This window comes from Mycteria americana, chromosome 2, assembly GCF_035582795.1.
Source record: "Mycteria americana isolate JAX WOST 10 ecotype Jacksonville Zoo and Gardens chromosome 2, USCA_MyAme_1.0, whole genome shotgun sequence".
NCBI classification, from domain to species: Eukaryota; Metazoa; Chordata; class Aves; order Ciconiiformes; family Ciconiidae; genus Mycteria; species Mycteria americana.
In genome coordinates this window covers 173,017,485-173,031,911 of record NC_134366.1, presented here as the reverse complement: position 1 = coordinate 173,031,911, position 14,427 = coordinate 173,017,485, and the positions used below count along the sequence as shown (strand labels likewise).

At 49.7% G+C, this 14,427-nt stretch overlaps 1 protein-coding gene across 1 annotated transcript in view; it reads right to left on the bottom strand.

Annotated features, from left to right (window-relative positions):
* The window catches only part of LOC142406535 (adhesion G protein-coupled receptor B1-like), a 144,513-nt gene extending 130,592 nt beyond the window's left edge, over nt 1-13,921 (bottom strand). Inside the window, exon 1 of the mRNA XM_075495483.1 lies at nt 13,892-13,921. The gene's annotated coding sequence lies outside the window, so the exon portion shown is untranslated. The remainder of the gene's footprint in view (nt 1-13,891) is intronic.
* Between the last annotated feature and the right edge of the window lie 506 nt (nt 13,922-14,427).

Sequence of the window (14,427 nt, the reverse complement as noted above, 5' to 3'; positions counted from 1 at the left end):
TGTCCACAGGAGCTTAAACACAAGTTTATAATGATTCCTTCTGGCCTTGCAAGTGCTGACTTTCTTTGTCTCCCCCTCTCTGATGTTCATTGTTCTGCAAAGAGACCACTTAAATCAAATAAGGCCAAGGTGTGACTACAGCACCAGCTACTGAGATGCTGGGAGCGATGATCAGGTGATAAATTCGGTCTGCTTCCTCTTGCTATCACCCCATTCCCTCTATTCCCTTCAGTGGTCTCTCTCCAACCCTCATTCTCACCGCTGTTAAGACTCTTAGAAAAGTTAAAAGCTTTCCTGGAAGAAAAAAAAATAAATTATTCTTCTCCCTAACCTCCTCTGGACTTTATTTCTCTTGCCCGAAATTTGCTGTTGAATTTAAAGGCTGTGTCTACATCACATTACCATGAAAGGACCCACACAAAGCCAGTAACATCAGTTAACCTGTTGACACCTTGCACCTTGCAATCACTTTGACTTGCACTTTCCCCTGCAGACCGCAGCCTTGTCTTCCTATCCTGTATTGTGGTAGGTTGGTAGAAATCATGTTAATTCCCACCCACCCAGGAATAGATCTGGGCCAGCTTCATTCCCTATAAACTTGCACTTTGCAGTCATGGATGTCATCCCCAACGTTTAGATCTACCTCAGTCTATCTGTTGGCTTGAAGCAAACAGGAGGGTAATCAGAATCCGCCTGACACAGCAAATCTAGGGAGGAGAAAGGGGGAATCAATTTTTATAATACGTGTTTGGCACTACGTAATAGATATAACTCTAAATGCAAGCCATAAAGTTGGAGAGGCTTATAAATTAAATCCATTCTGTCCCTTTTAACTAAAAAGTGACCTTACCATAGAATTAAATGTGTTTTTTATCCAGTGATCTATGGAGCTGTAAAAGTGGCTGATTGTTGCCGTACGATGTTATAGTACAGAGAGGAGCCCCCAGACAGGCATCTCCACACAGCTCAGCCCAAGTGCTGCTGCTTGGTTTACAATTAACACAGGGCAACTGTACGGCTGGGGATTTCAGCCCTTTCCCTGCCAGAAGAGGGTGACCCATGTCCCTGCTGGGAACAGTCCCTGGCCAGGCTGTCCTCCAAACTGTGGCCAGGCTTGGGATGGGAGAGTGCTGCCTGAGCACAGCTGAAAACATATCAGGGTGTGTTCTAAAAATTAAACTGTCTGCACAAATGCAGGGCAGTTTTTGGATCTGTGTCCTACCCCTGTTTAGTTTACTGGGCCCTAACTAGAGCGCAAGAGCGGGAGAGGATTAGAAAGTACCCTGGGGTTCAGCAAAATGCCATAGTGGCGGAGAAAAGGGGGGTGGCAGGTCCTTGATTACTCATGTAGTGACTCCATCCCCCTGCTCCTGTAATCATACAGGAGAGTCTGAAATACAAAAGACTTGACATTGGAATCCAGCCCAGAGGACACAATTTAGGATGTTCCTGAATGCTTTTGAATGGCCAGAAATTATCAGGCTTTGTCTCACAAGAAAATATGGTTTCGAAGACTCTGCTGGGTTACAGGTTGGCATTCATGCATATAGGCTCTCAGAGCCTGCAGGAGACTCAATGCTCCAAGGAACATAATCAACACAGGATTGAAGGCTGTTCGACTTCCAATCAGTACAGCAGTGAAGAAAATCACTTCCTCCATGCCACAGATGAAACAGATGCTCAGGGAAGTCAGTGGTGTGTTTCCTCATTACTACTGAGAAGCGGTGCAAAGGAGGAGCCAAGATCCTTCCCAGCTATTGAAAGTCACTGAAACTTGGACAAAAAAGTGCTGCCAGGTCTGTCTGTCTCTTCTATGTGTGCACTGGACTGGTGTTGCCCTGTGAGCCACGAGCCTCCATCAAAGAGCAAGAGTGGATTCAGGAGAGCAGTCCAGATGGGCCAATGTTATGCTGGAGACTCGTCTGAGATGCCACGCTTACTGTGCAACACATTGACCTCGACTAGTTATAGGCCAAGCCACCGAACGCAAATCCACACTGCCCAGCTACGTTACTCTTTGGCACGTCCCAGGCTATATGCAAAGTGTTCTCCTGAGATGTGGTTTGTGAGTACCACCTCCCTGTAAGCCTGGACACTGATGCCAATGGCTCCCTTCTCATTTTGGTCTTTCTTTTTCTCCTATTATTTATTATTATTTGGCTTGATAGTGGCATTTTTGTCTGCAACTATACTGGTGAACTGCACAGGGACAGAGCTTGGGCTCAAGAACTGTCTGGCGGCCATCCTTGCTATGTAATCGTTATCAAGGCAATGCCAAGCACTATCCAGGGGACAGCATAGGCCAGGGACTATTACTAATAGACCATATTATCAAGGCTAAGCTGCAGGTGGGGAGATAGAGAGAACTTAGTCCTGTGGCTTCCCACTTGTCCTCCACTTCCCAGTTCTGCCTGCCTATCACACCCGTGCAAAGGTTTTGTGCTGTTACCATTTCAAAGTTATTTACGTCTAATGTTTGGCAAAACCCAAATACTGCAGCCATCCAGGACCTGCAATGGATCAAATCAAGAACATGTGGAAGACAAGACTCACCAGCAAGAGTCCTTGTCTCCAAAGAAAGAAAGAAAAACAAATAATTTGAAGCTTTGAAAATGCAGTTGGATTTTCACAGAGAAAATTCAGCTATTTGCATACCAGCTTTTTGTCAGCCTAGAGCTCTCCCACCCTCACTGTTTCTACCACAGTAATACCAGGAGGCACCAACTAAGAGTTGGACCACGTTGTAGCAAAGAGGACCAACTTCTTGAACCTCATGGACTCCCAATCCAAATTTTCCTGAGACTGAGAGTACCGAGGAAAGGGTGGAAAGAAATTCATAGTCAAGACATGGCAACAGCTCTCCAGGAGCTTCACAGAGGGATAGGGGTAAGCTGGAGATGAAGCAAGATCCCAAGACCACCTGATGTTGACCTCATCCCTGCCAATGGTTCACTTTCCACTTAATTCAAGCCATAGACCAACCAGCTGCCTCTGTGCTCAGGAGCTCTACATTGGCCATACTCATATTCAATGCTGTACAACTCACAGTGATAAGTGATGTGAGCCTAAAAGCGCTCATCAAGAAAAGCTCAGAGACAGCAGACAGTATTGGCCAATAATTCGGGAAGGAATAAAGCACAATGACTTTAAATGATTCTCCCTGTTGATGGCCCAGGAAACAGCCAGGCTAGTTGCCACAAGAACAGAGAAAATAAGGGTATAGGCAGAGCCCCAGCTGCCAGTATTTGATGAGGGCTTGGCAGTTGGACAGAACAATTACACCACCGAAGTCACCTTCCAGACTAGAAGCCAATTTGCACAGCTGAACCCCCCTTCCAATTACTCCTTCTCTGACTGTCTAAGGAGTTGTAGCAATCAGACCGACACTTTCAGAGAAGGACTTCTGAGTGGCAGGATGGGCCACTGAATGGAAAGTATGGCTGAGCAGCATCATTAATTCTCCACCCCATTTCTGGCATTTGCACTAGGGTGATTGATTTCTCCCCCCCCCCCCCCTCCTCCCCAGCTACAAATAACTTCCACAGGGAGATTATGCTGTCTGCTCTGTAATCAACAGCAACTTCAAAAGGGCTTAGCGCTAAAAGAAAACCTCAGAGGGCCAGCATTAAGTGGGAAACAAACACAGCATTTAGGTTGTAATTTGAGGTGGGAGGCTGCGGTTTTAATAACCACATCACTACGGCATGCTGTACGCCTTGCGCTTCATAACAGCGTTTACGAGTACAGGAAGTTACAGGAAGACTTTTCAGTCCACGGGAAAGGCAGCCATGTCTGGTGTGGAGCGTCCGACATACTTAGTTGTGCATGGTAGTTGTATTTAGCACCAGCTTTCCTATCGTTCCCCAGCACTGTCACTTGCACACAAGCAGAGTCTGGTGACCCAGCTCCAGGACTGGGAAGATTCATGTCCTATTTAAATCCAACCACCCTTTGGGGCAAGGGAATGGAGGTGAGAAAAATCACTGCTTTGTCCCACATTCCCCTCACCACTCGAAATGGAAACCGTTGTGGTGAGCTCCTCTATAAACACATTTGAGATCTATTCAAGAAAGGAAAGCGAAAGATGTTTCAGTTCCCTGAACCTTTTAAGTCAAGCTCCAACTCAAGAAATAGTCCTTGCACATGCTGGGAGCTGATAAGAATCACAGCCAGCTTTACCAGCCATCTTCCTCATCCCCAGCACTACCTCCCACATCGTACCTGATCCTGTTAGTACTCAGGTGCTATCCTCACGGGCACTCTAGGATGGTCTTAGAAGTGCTTTTGTGAAGACCTTTTCTATTAATCAGAAGTCAAAAGCCAGACCAAGCAAGGGAGGGACCCACCAGCTATCAGCCCCACAGAACCAGGAAGAAGGAGCTATCACAGCTTGTGGTGGAGGATCCCCTCTTTCCACATCCCAGAGATGTCTTCTCAGCTCCAGAGCAAGCCTGAATGCTCAGCTTTTCCCAGGACAACAGAGGAGGCTATTCACAACAAGGCAATTACTTGCTTCAGTGGGGGAAGTAAAACAAGCTAAGTATCACATCTTAGGGCAATGTGTGTTCACATTTCTGATCAAAGATGATGTAGCATTGCCACTGGCCACAGCCCAGGCAAAAAAAAATCAGTGTAAGGCTCCAGAGAGATGAAGGGGTATGGACTGACTAAGAAGGTCCTTGTCTAGAAAAGTGGGATCAGGTCAACAGGACAGCAGTCCAGGGCTTTGTCCCAGTAGAGGGCAAGGACAGTCTCTGCTTCTCGAGGGCTATTAAGGCTGTTTTACACAGTAACGAAAGGTTTTACTCCCACTCAAAACACCTCAGCACCCTTAGATTTCTGGCTACAGACCTCATTCCCCATCAGATTTCCTCCCTTCTGAGATACCAAGCCCAAAGGGTGGTGTCATACAGTCCCACCCTGGAGTTTGTCCTGCAAGACAGCCTTAAGTGCTTTTCCCAGGACACCTTTAAATACCCTGCAGGCCTTCTGCTCACTACATACAGGCCAAAGAGCAGCTCCTGAGGGCAGCTATGTCCAGCTATGTGCATTAAAGACTGCAGCACTCATGTCCCATCTTCACAGAATCACAGATGCTCGAGGTTGGAAGGGACCTCTGGAAATAACATCATCCAACCCAGCTGCCATCTTCCTCAGTCTTGGTAGAGGGCCAGGCTCTGGACTGAGATTACCCATCTGGGGGCTTGCTATCAAAACCTCCCCTTCCAGTGGCATTTCCATGCCTTCAGTCACTGCCCACAGACAGGCAGTTGTCCAGTTCCTGAGGGATGCCTTGGGTACATCTACAAGCGTGATAACTCTCACAGCAAAGGATGCCTTCCTGATATTTCCGTGCATCCTACTTAACTGGATCCCCCAGCTAACTGGCATTTTGCTGGGATCTCTCCTGGCTTCCCCCTTGCCCTCCCAGCTTTGCTGCACTTCTGACTGTCACCATCTCTCCTGCTGGTAGCAGAATCGTCTCCATCTGGAGAATCTGGAAGTCCCCACAGCATTGCTATCTCTATTAACATATCTAAAAACCTCAAGCTGGCAGGAGCCAGCAAGTCACACAGGACAGACAATATTTAACATTGTTCATGTTATTTTTTCAGGCATTCAGAATACACAGCAAATGTACATTCACTATTTACTTAGTCCTTCACTTGCCCTCATGGCTGAACCTGCAAGTGCTAGTGGCTGTAAATGGCTGCTCTCACCAGAGCAGACCAGGCACTAAATGCCCTTTGTCACGCACTCTTCCTAAACCTAAACCCATCCCTAGAGCCATAAGTTTCTCAAGAAAGCTGCTCTGCCCTGGGGAACGCTTGCAAGGTGGGCAGCATGTCAGACCATTGACTAACCATATCACTGCCAAGCTCCCTCCCAAGTGTAAGTAAGTGCCAAGACAGTTCAGCCCTGCTCACAGGGGAGAGGTTCCCTGCCATTTATGCATTTAACATCACCAACGACATAAAAGACAGCAGCTGTACAGGCTGCTAGGTTACAAAGATTTTTCTCTCCTCCTATCCCTGATTTCTGCCATAAAAATCATAGGCTCTGCTGTAATTTTACTTCCACAAAGAGATATTCTTGGGACATATGCAAGAACCAAAGTCCCTTACGATTGCGTGCATATGGCGAGCTTGCACTAAGCTCCAAAAAGCAGGGTGCTCACCCTTGACCCTTTCTTTGTACGCATGAAGGTGAGGAGCTTTTTGTTAGCAATTAACCCTTGTTTCAGCTCAATAGGGCTGATCACATTGTCGAACAACATCTGAGAAGTGAAGATTAGCAGGCCAAGCTCTTTAGTACTTAAGGCATCAGTGCAGCTACTCAAAATCAGATTTCCCTTTCTTCACTGGTATTTGATTAAAGCCTTTTCAAGCAGTCCTTTCCAACTTCCAGATGCTTAAGTCAGGTAATAGAGAAAAACTCTTTTTTTTTGTCTGGGAAATGGCAACAGCTTGTATCTCAAGCATGCTCAGGACAAAAATCATGTTCAGAAAACATGCATAAGTGTCTGCATATGTCTGTGCACATGCACTAACGCATAGCTTTGGTAGAGCTGATCAGAGCAGAAACGTGCAAAGGCTTTAGTAGCATGGCTCAAGAAGGGGGAAAATACTCTTAAAGCGGGAGCTGAGTCCAGAAATAGATTGTGAGAGGATCAATTTTCGCTGCATACTGATTTATTCAAACCTTCCACAGTGGCAAAGGCCTCTATAACAAAATATCTGATTACAGGACTATGACCATAAATTCCACACACCCTCAAGCAATGGCCAATGAATAACTGACTTGTTAAGGGAATGAACCTGCACAATGAATAAATCTACCAACAGGGCTTTCAATACAAAAGACCCCATCGGGACAAATTTCCTTCTGAAGGTGTATCGACTTTCATTTGCAGGAACCAGCAGATATTTGTTTCGAGAAGATAGCCATTGTTAGATTGCTGCTAAACAACACAGAGTATAAACGAGACTCCTACCCCAATCTTAATCTACCTGCATATCAAAGTGGGCTGGACTATACAAAGGACCATTTTGCAGGACGAAGTATTATACAAGGTCTCCTGAAAAAGCATGTGTTTAATCCAGGGGGAACCCAAGGTGGGTACAGGAGACTTGCATACTTCCAGACCCTCAGCTGTAGAAAGGCATCAAGAAAATAAGGATTGAGAAAGGACAAGAAAACATGACTCAGGAGGAACGTTTAAGGGTGGACAAGCATTCACAGTCAAAACACAAGAAGAATAATTCATGCCCTGTGCTTGGCTGGTACCTTTCATCTCAGAACCCCAAAGGAATTGTTGTTTGACCAAGTCCATTTGAACAGCTGGCACAGAGCCCCATTCGGAAGGAGGAAGCCAGGCATCTCCATTTTACAGATGAAAACACTGAAGTGCAGAAAGACCAATGTCTAAAATTAACTGTGACCTGAACCCCTGGCCCGAGACACATGGTTTGGCACAGGGTGAGATCAGCCCTACAATGCCCTTGGCCCTTAGTGAGGATTGCACTACAGCATCTTTTAAAATCAAGCCATGAGGTTTTGTGTTGGGTAGACCAAACTTTCAGCGGCTTGCGGAGCTGTAGACTTAAATGATCAGCTGAGAGGTCCACAAGAAGACAGCAGCACAGATGGGACAGAGACAAAGTTTTTCAGCTCCAGATCTAGTCTAGCATGGAAATCGTGATGACCCCTATCCTGAAAGCATTTAGAGAGAGAGCTATGCTAACTCTCAATGAATATGGAATAAGTAGGTCTGCCAGGAATGGGATAGTCCTAATATCTGGCAGAGGGAGGAAAGAAAAAAGCCATTTTGCAAACAGCAAGGACTTTGTTATACGCCAGCTGAGCTCTAAAACTGAGAAAACATCTCCATCTAGCAAAGCCAGCCTGATAACAGGCAGGAGACAAGGTGAGCGTGCAGGTGGGAGTGCTGAAACCATAGGATGAGGTATCACAAGGCCTGCCGCTGACCAAAACTAGATGTTCAGAAAAAGAGTTGGCAATAATATATACTGGTGCATGCATATGGCATGCACAAAATGGTGTCCCAAATATATGCAGGATTCCTCCGTCCTTCTCTCAGACCAAATCAAGTCAGGAAGCAGCAGCTCTACCTGGAGTAAAACACCTCCCTAAAAGCTATGATGCTCACTGGAGGGAGGATTTTTCATACTTCATGTACTTCATACATGCACTTAGGCTAACATCGAGTGTACCACATAAGATTACAGCCATCTGTTTCAATTTTTACCCCAAAATATTCCAAACTAGTAGAAAGTCTAGATTTCCTTACAAGGTCTCTATTCATTCTTCCTCCAGATATGATTTGCTTTCTCCGATCCCCCTTGTCCCAGGGATAAGGCATGACACCAAACACAACAGAGCTTGCAGTCACAATAGCTCATTTATCATCAGCTGGTCACTCCTTGATCAATGTTTTATGAAGGGATATTTCAGAAAATATGCAGAGGGAATAGGAGAAGGAAAGTAGGAAACCATCCCTAGTTTAATTTTGATAACATTGGCAGGGGGTGATTTGCTCCAACAAATTAAAATCAGCAAATCTTCTCTCATTTTCTCTGACAGAGGTAACTAATTTAAATTTTCATAAAGGGGGCAGTGATGTGTGTCTTTGCAAGACAGAGTCACCAATCTAGCAGCCCTCTGATTTAAAATATTATCTTTCTTTTCCTTTTTTTTTTTTTTCCTTCCCTGAGAGCTTCCTGGAGCAACATGACAGATTATCTCAGCATAATCAGACTAATACAAAACCGTTGCTCCAAGAGGCACCGCGAGGAATTTCTAAGCCCAAGATGTGACGACGAATGGACGTTCTGAAGGGACTTCATTTACTGCTCATTTTCCTTTTTTTTTTTAACGTGTGCTGTTGTGTTTTGTAGCTTCACCATACTGCAAACCATATTAAAGAGCCAACTATCACACAGCGTGCATGTAAGAGAAAGGGATGTACGTTCTCCACATGGGCTGGCCTGCCAGATTGCTCTCCAAGAGAGAAGTTTGGCTTCCAGTTGGTGGTTCCTTATGTTCTAATAAAATGCCACCAGTATTGGGTTGGGGATGGTGTGGTGCTGTGGAAGAATTGCCTTTTGGGCAGCAGGAGCATTAAGGAAGGTTACAAGGCAGATGGGACCTCCTGTATTGGGAAGCTGGAGGACGCTAAACACCAGGATGACGTCTGTGGTGGCCCTGACCTGGAGAAACAAAGGTTGCCACAGCTCCCTGTCATGGTGATTTGGGACTTAGAGGGCTGGTCCCCTGTGGATTTGGGACCTGAGGGGGCCCCACATGAACCTAAAGAAAAAGAGTGCATCTCAAGTCAATGGGGACTCCTGCCTCTCCAGTGCAGATGGGACACTGAAATACCGTTTTCCCTGGCAGAGACGTGGTTCAAAGCAACTGAGATACAAAGAAGGAGATCCCTATCCCCACCTTGGCTGAGAGAACTGTGCCCCACCACCTTTATTGCTGTGCTTCAGAGCCCCAAATCCCCACCCCACCCAAACATATGGATGGGCATCAATGCCCACCAGCAGGTTACCTATGCTTTAGTCTGGTTTCACCCAAGCACAAGCCTCCCCCTTCTGCCCTCTTTCATCCCAGCACTTTCTGCAAACCCCAGGCAAGCGGAGAGCCCAGGAAATCTGGGGAAGGAGCCATGAGAAGAACACGGGAGCATCCTGTGCATGGCGAGCGCTGGCATGCACCGGGGACCCCTGCGTTTTGTCTGCAGCCACATCGAGCTGTTCCTATATGTGCTGCGACACTGAGAAAGAACAGTCTTCTGCAAACGTCCAGGCCAGGTGCCAGCTCCCTTCCCTTTGAAGGGTCGCTCGGGGATGTGAATTTTCTCCAAGGGGAGGAGGCGAGCTAGTTACAGAGACAGCCTGTCATCCATCTTGAAGAAAATACTCCTCTCCCTTTGCACCTATCCTAGAAAGGTGGCAATCAGTGTGCCGCAAGCCCAGGATCAGGCCCAGGGAAAAGCTTTGACTCATTTGTTTACCAGCTCAGGTTTCCTGGAGCTAATTAATGAGCCAAGCTGATACCCTGCAACAGGTATCGATGACAGGGGATTTCCTACACTTGAGCTACGGGAGAAGGTGAATTTGGATCTATGATCATACTGCTTCCCCCTCTCCCTCCCAAAAAAAGAGGGGAAAGAAAAGCCATCTGCAGCCACACAGGCACCAGGGGAAGCCCCTCCATCATCTTCCTCTCCAGGAGCAATGATGGGGCACGATCCCTGCTGGACGATACTCTGGGCTGACTCCCAGGAGCTGAGCGTTTGGGTATCCCCTTCACCACTTGTAGGGAGCAAGGGCTCGTACGCAGCCCCTGAAGCAAGCGCTTGGGGCTGGGGGCTGCCCCCCCCTCCCCGCTCCTGTGCATGGGGGCGAGCAGAGCTGCACATACCGCTTGCACTCCCAGGGAGAGCCTGTGGCAGCCCAGGCAGCCTCTTGCTTTCACAAGGATGCTGAGATCGGGGAGAAGTGGGGCAGATAAAACACGCGGGGGAGTATGGTAAAAAAACATGGGGGGGGGGGGGGGCAAAAAGCCCATGGGAAGGTGATGCTCGCAGAGTGGGGAATAAACCCCGTGGGGCTGCGTGTTTGGGGTGCGCGGGGTGCGAGGTAGCCCTTATTGCGAGCCCCAGCCGTGCAGGGTGGGTTGTTTTTTTTGCGGAGGGGGGGGTGGAGATATAAGGGGGGGCACCGCTCTGCCGGGCTGTGCCGAGCAGCCGGGCGCTCCGGGGGCGGCGGGCAGCGATAGCCGGGCTGCGAGCGCCACCTCCCCGCCGCTCGCCGCAAGCCCCGGTCGCCCCCCGGCTACCAAAAGCGGCCAGGACTGGGGAGATTGGGGGGGGGGACACACACACCCTGACGCTAAGTTGAGATTCCTCCTCACCCTTTCCCAGCCTCTCCCTCCCCGGGGATGGCCCCGATGCTATGGGATGGAAGGAGAGAGTGTGTGTGTTTGTGGGGGGTGTCGTTAAGTTTGGGGTTCTTGCAAAAGGGGGCTGTGTAAGGGGTGGGCAGGGGGTGCTGCAAGGGAAGGAAGGGCTCTGTGTGTGTCTCAGACCACCTCCGAGTGGCAGCGGGGCGGAGGGCAGTGCAGCTCTCCCTGGGGCGGCAGAGCAGTGGGATGGGGGGGTGCTCCCCCCCACCCCAGAGGCTGCCTTTGGCTGCTCCTTGGGAATGTGACTGGGGTTCAGGAGTCTCCACACACACACACTTCCCAGCCCGGTTATGGAGTCTGGCACACCTCCCCTGCCTCAGTTTCCCGCATGTAAGGGGAATAGGGGTGCAGATCCTTCATTAATGGAAAACCACCCCACTTTGCAGCCAGTCCTTCCCTGAGCCTGCCCACTTTTGCTGGTCAATTCTGGGGGCTTCAAACCCCTATCCCTTCACTCAGGGCTCTGCAACGCTATCCCAAGCGCTATGGAAAGGCTCAGGAGCCCTGCTCCTGCCCTACCTCTGCCCTGTTTCTGCCTGGCCTTCCCCTCCACCCTCCACAGCAGAAGGGATGCTACACCCTGACCCCACTACAACATGCGGAGCGGAGCATGGGGTCCCCTGGTTCCTTCCCCCAGCACCCCTGCACTCTCCATGCCCCTTTGCTTCAGCTGAGACCCACCAGGCAGGATGTCCTGCCTGCCTGTTCCCCGGCCGCTGCCTGGCTCAGCCCCCGTGGCCACCCTGTCCCCTGGCAGTGCGGCTTGGCTGAGAGCTGGTGCAATTCCTCAGCACCCTCCGAGGGTAAAAACCTCCCCTGCTCTGCCCTGCGACCTCCCTCCTCTTCCTCAGCAAGGTCTTGGGCACAGTAATGACTGCAGGACCCAGGTTAATGAGTCATTAATTAATTAGGGACCCACTTAATATGCACGGAGAGTTGTTTGTTTCCTTTAGCAGCCCGGGCTTTGGATGAGATCCCAGCTCTGCGAAGCCTCCAGCCTCGTCTCCCAGCTGATAATAGATAATACAGATATTTCAGCACCAGCCAAAGCAGAGTCATCATCATTAATACACAGTCCTCCCTGCTACGCAGCGGAGGTCGCCAGTCAACTCCGCGGAGTGCCCGGGGCTCGTCCCTCCTGGCTTTCCTTAGGCTTTGCATGGCCAGGTGAGAATAAACCTATAGCTCATCAACAGGTAAAGGGGCCGGGGAGGTGCACCCTGCACCCTGACCAACCCCTGGCACCCTCCCAGGGAGCACTGACTTTCGAGGCGCTGAGATTTTCGCTCTGCCGCGCAGGCAGGTTTTGGCATCTGTCAAAGTAGCTTCGCTCTTCCTCCCCCCCCCCCCCCTTCCCCTCCTCCTCCTCCCTCAGCCATCAGCTGTCAGCTGGCCCTGGCGCTTGCCAGACCCAGTGCTGGAGCTGGATTGAGCCTGAGCCCTGGAAATACCCAGCTCCAAAGGGATGGGGTGGTCAGGGATGGAGGTGGGGGTCTTTTTGCCCTCCATCCCTTTGACCTTGCCTTGATACTCCCCTCCCCACCACCTCCTCTCTGTGCAAGTGATTCACATGGGTTGTTTCCTTGGCCAGGGCAGGATCAGGGGACATGAGCATGAGTCACAACCGAAGGTACCTTGCAGAGTTGATCTGCAACCCCTGCCTTCGATTGCCAGGGACTGATGCCTTCTCTCAGCCAGGACCGGGGCACAACCAGGCTGAAAAGTCCCTTCGAAACCCCTACCTGCTCCCCTCCACCCCGCTTTTCCTTCCAGCCTTGGCAGAGCCATGGCTGAAATACCTCTCTGCAAAAGTCTGAAGATGCATCAACAGCCACCCTCCATCAGCGAATGTCAGGCCGTGAAAGGGAAGGGGGCGGTGGGGGAAGAGGGAGAGACAAATTTTGCGATTCATTCCCACACAGGGTGATTCAGAACAAGATGCTTTGTAATTACGCATCCCTGATGGAGACTCCTTCTCTCTCCACCCCCCCCAGGAAAGGCTAAGCCATGCCTGGGTGCCAGCATCCCCCAGGAGCCCAGCTCCAGGAGCAGTGCGTGTGTATGTGTGTCTCTGCCGTAGCCTGATCTCTACATAGGCTAAAGGCTAATTTTCTCCTACGATGTGAAGCAAAGTGCTGATAAATGGCATCAAGGTGGGAGGGAGACATTAGGAGCTCATTGCCTCCCCAGCATTGCCTCCAGCCCTGGGAAGGTGCCACACGAGTGGCAAAGCAAGCAAGGACCCCCCAAAAAAACTCTCCAAGGAAAAGGAGGAAGGCAAGGAGCTGGGATGGGGGCAGATTCATGCCCGGGGCAGGCAGCTGCCTATCCCTCTGAGACTTTGTTTGCCAACATTGCAGGCTGAGGAGTCCCAGACCCTAGGGCTGCCCGTGAAGGCACCGCGGCTTCGCAGCACTTGGCAGTTCAGCCCCGGCTGGCTCTGCAGCTCTCCTGTCGCGATCCCCTGCTCCCCTTCCCTCGCCTGGCTGCCTTCTCCCTCAGGAACAACCCAGTCCTCAGCTCCTTTCCCCAGGACATGAATGCATTTCCCCCTCTGCATCCTGCAGACATCAATATTTTCCACCGCTGCTTGATGTTTGCCCACAGGACCCGCATGCACAAAAGTTAAAACTTCCCATGGCAGGGAGCGATTATGCTCTATCAGTCCAAATTGCAGAGCGGAGGGGACGAAAACATCCTCCGGGTGCTATTTCCAGGGGCAAAAGCAGAGGAGCGGGTGCCCACCGCTGCTCCCATCCCTGCCTCCCCTGGGGATGGAGAGAGAGACACCCCCCCCCCCCCCCCGCACTCGAGGCAAAGCGCAGCCTGGAGAAGTCGTGTCCCCCACTCTCCCTCCCCTCCGAGGAAGAAGGAAGGGTGGCCTGGAGCCCCTTACCTTGCAGAGCTCCCCAGGTTTTATATCCTTCTTCCCTTTGTCAAATTCCAAATGGAAACCAGCAACATATCCAGGGGTAACCAGCCCAACATTGGGCAGCGCGTGAAGTCCAAAAGGATGGCAGAGCTCTCTTCCCCTCCGCTCCCTCCACTCTTGCCTCTACATATATATATACATACACACTTACATATATATATGTAGATATTGAACGGAAAAGGGAAAAAAAAATCCTAAAAGAAATGGGGGTGGGGAGGGAGAGGAAGGGAGAACCTTTGGTGTCTCTGCAGACAGGCAGGTGGAAGAGAAAAGCTGAAAATAATTAAGCCGTTTTTTGAGGAATCCTTAGGAGAGGGGAAAAATGCAGTTAAAAGCCAGTAAATCATTAGATCCAAGCAAACAATCAAGTCTTCTCCTTTAAAAAAATATACAGCAGGGTTCAGAGTAGCTTTCCCAGCAGTGAAGAGCGAGAATGGTCTTCTTCAGAAAGATATGTTTGTTTAAAATCCACTCATCTGCTTTTCTTTCTTTCTCTCTCT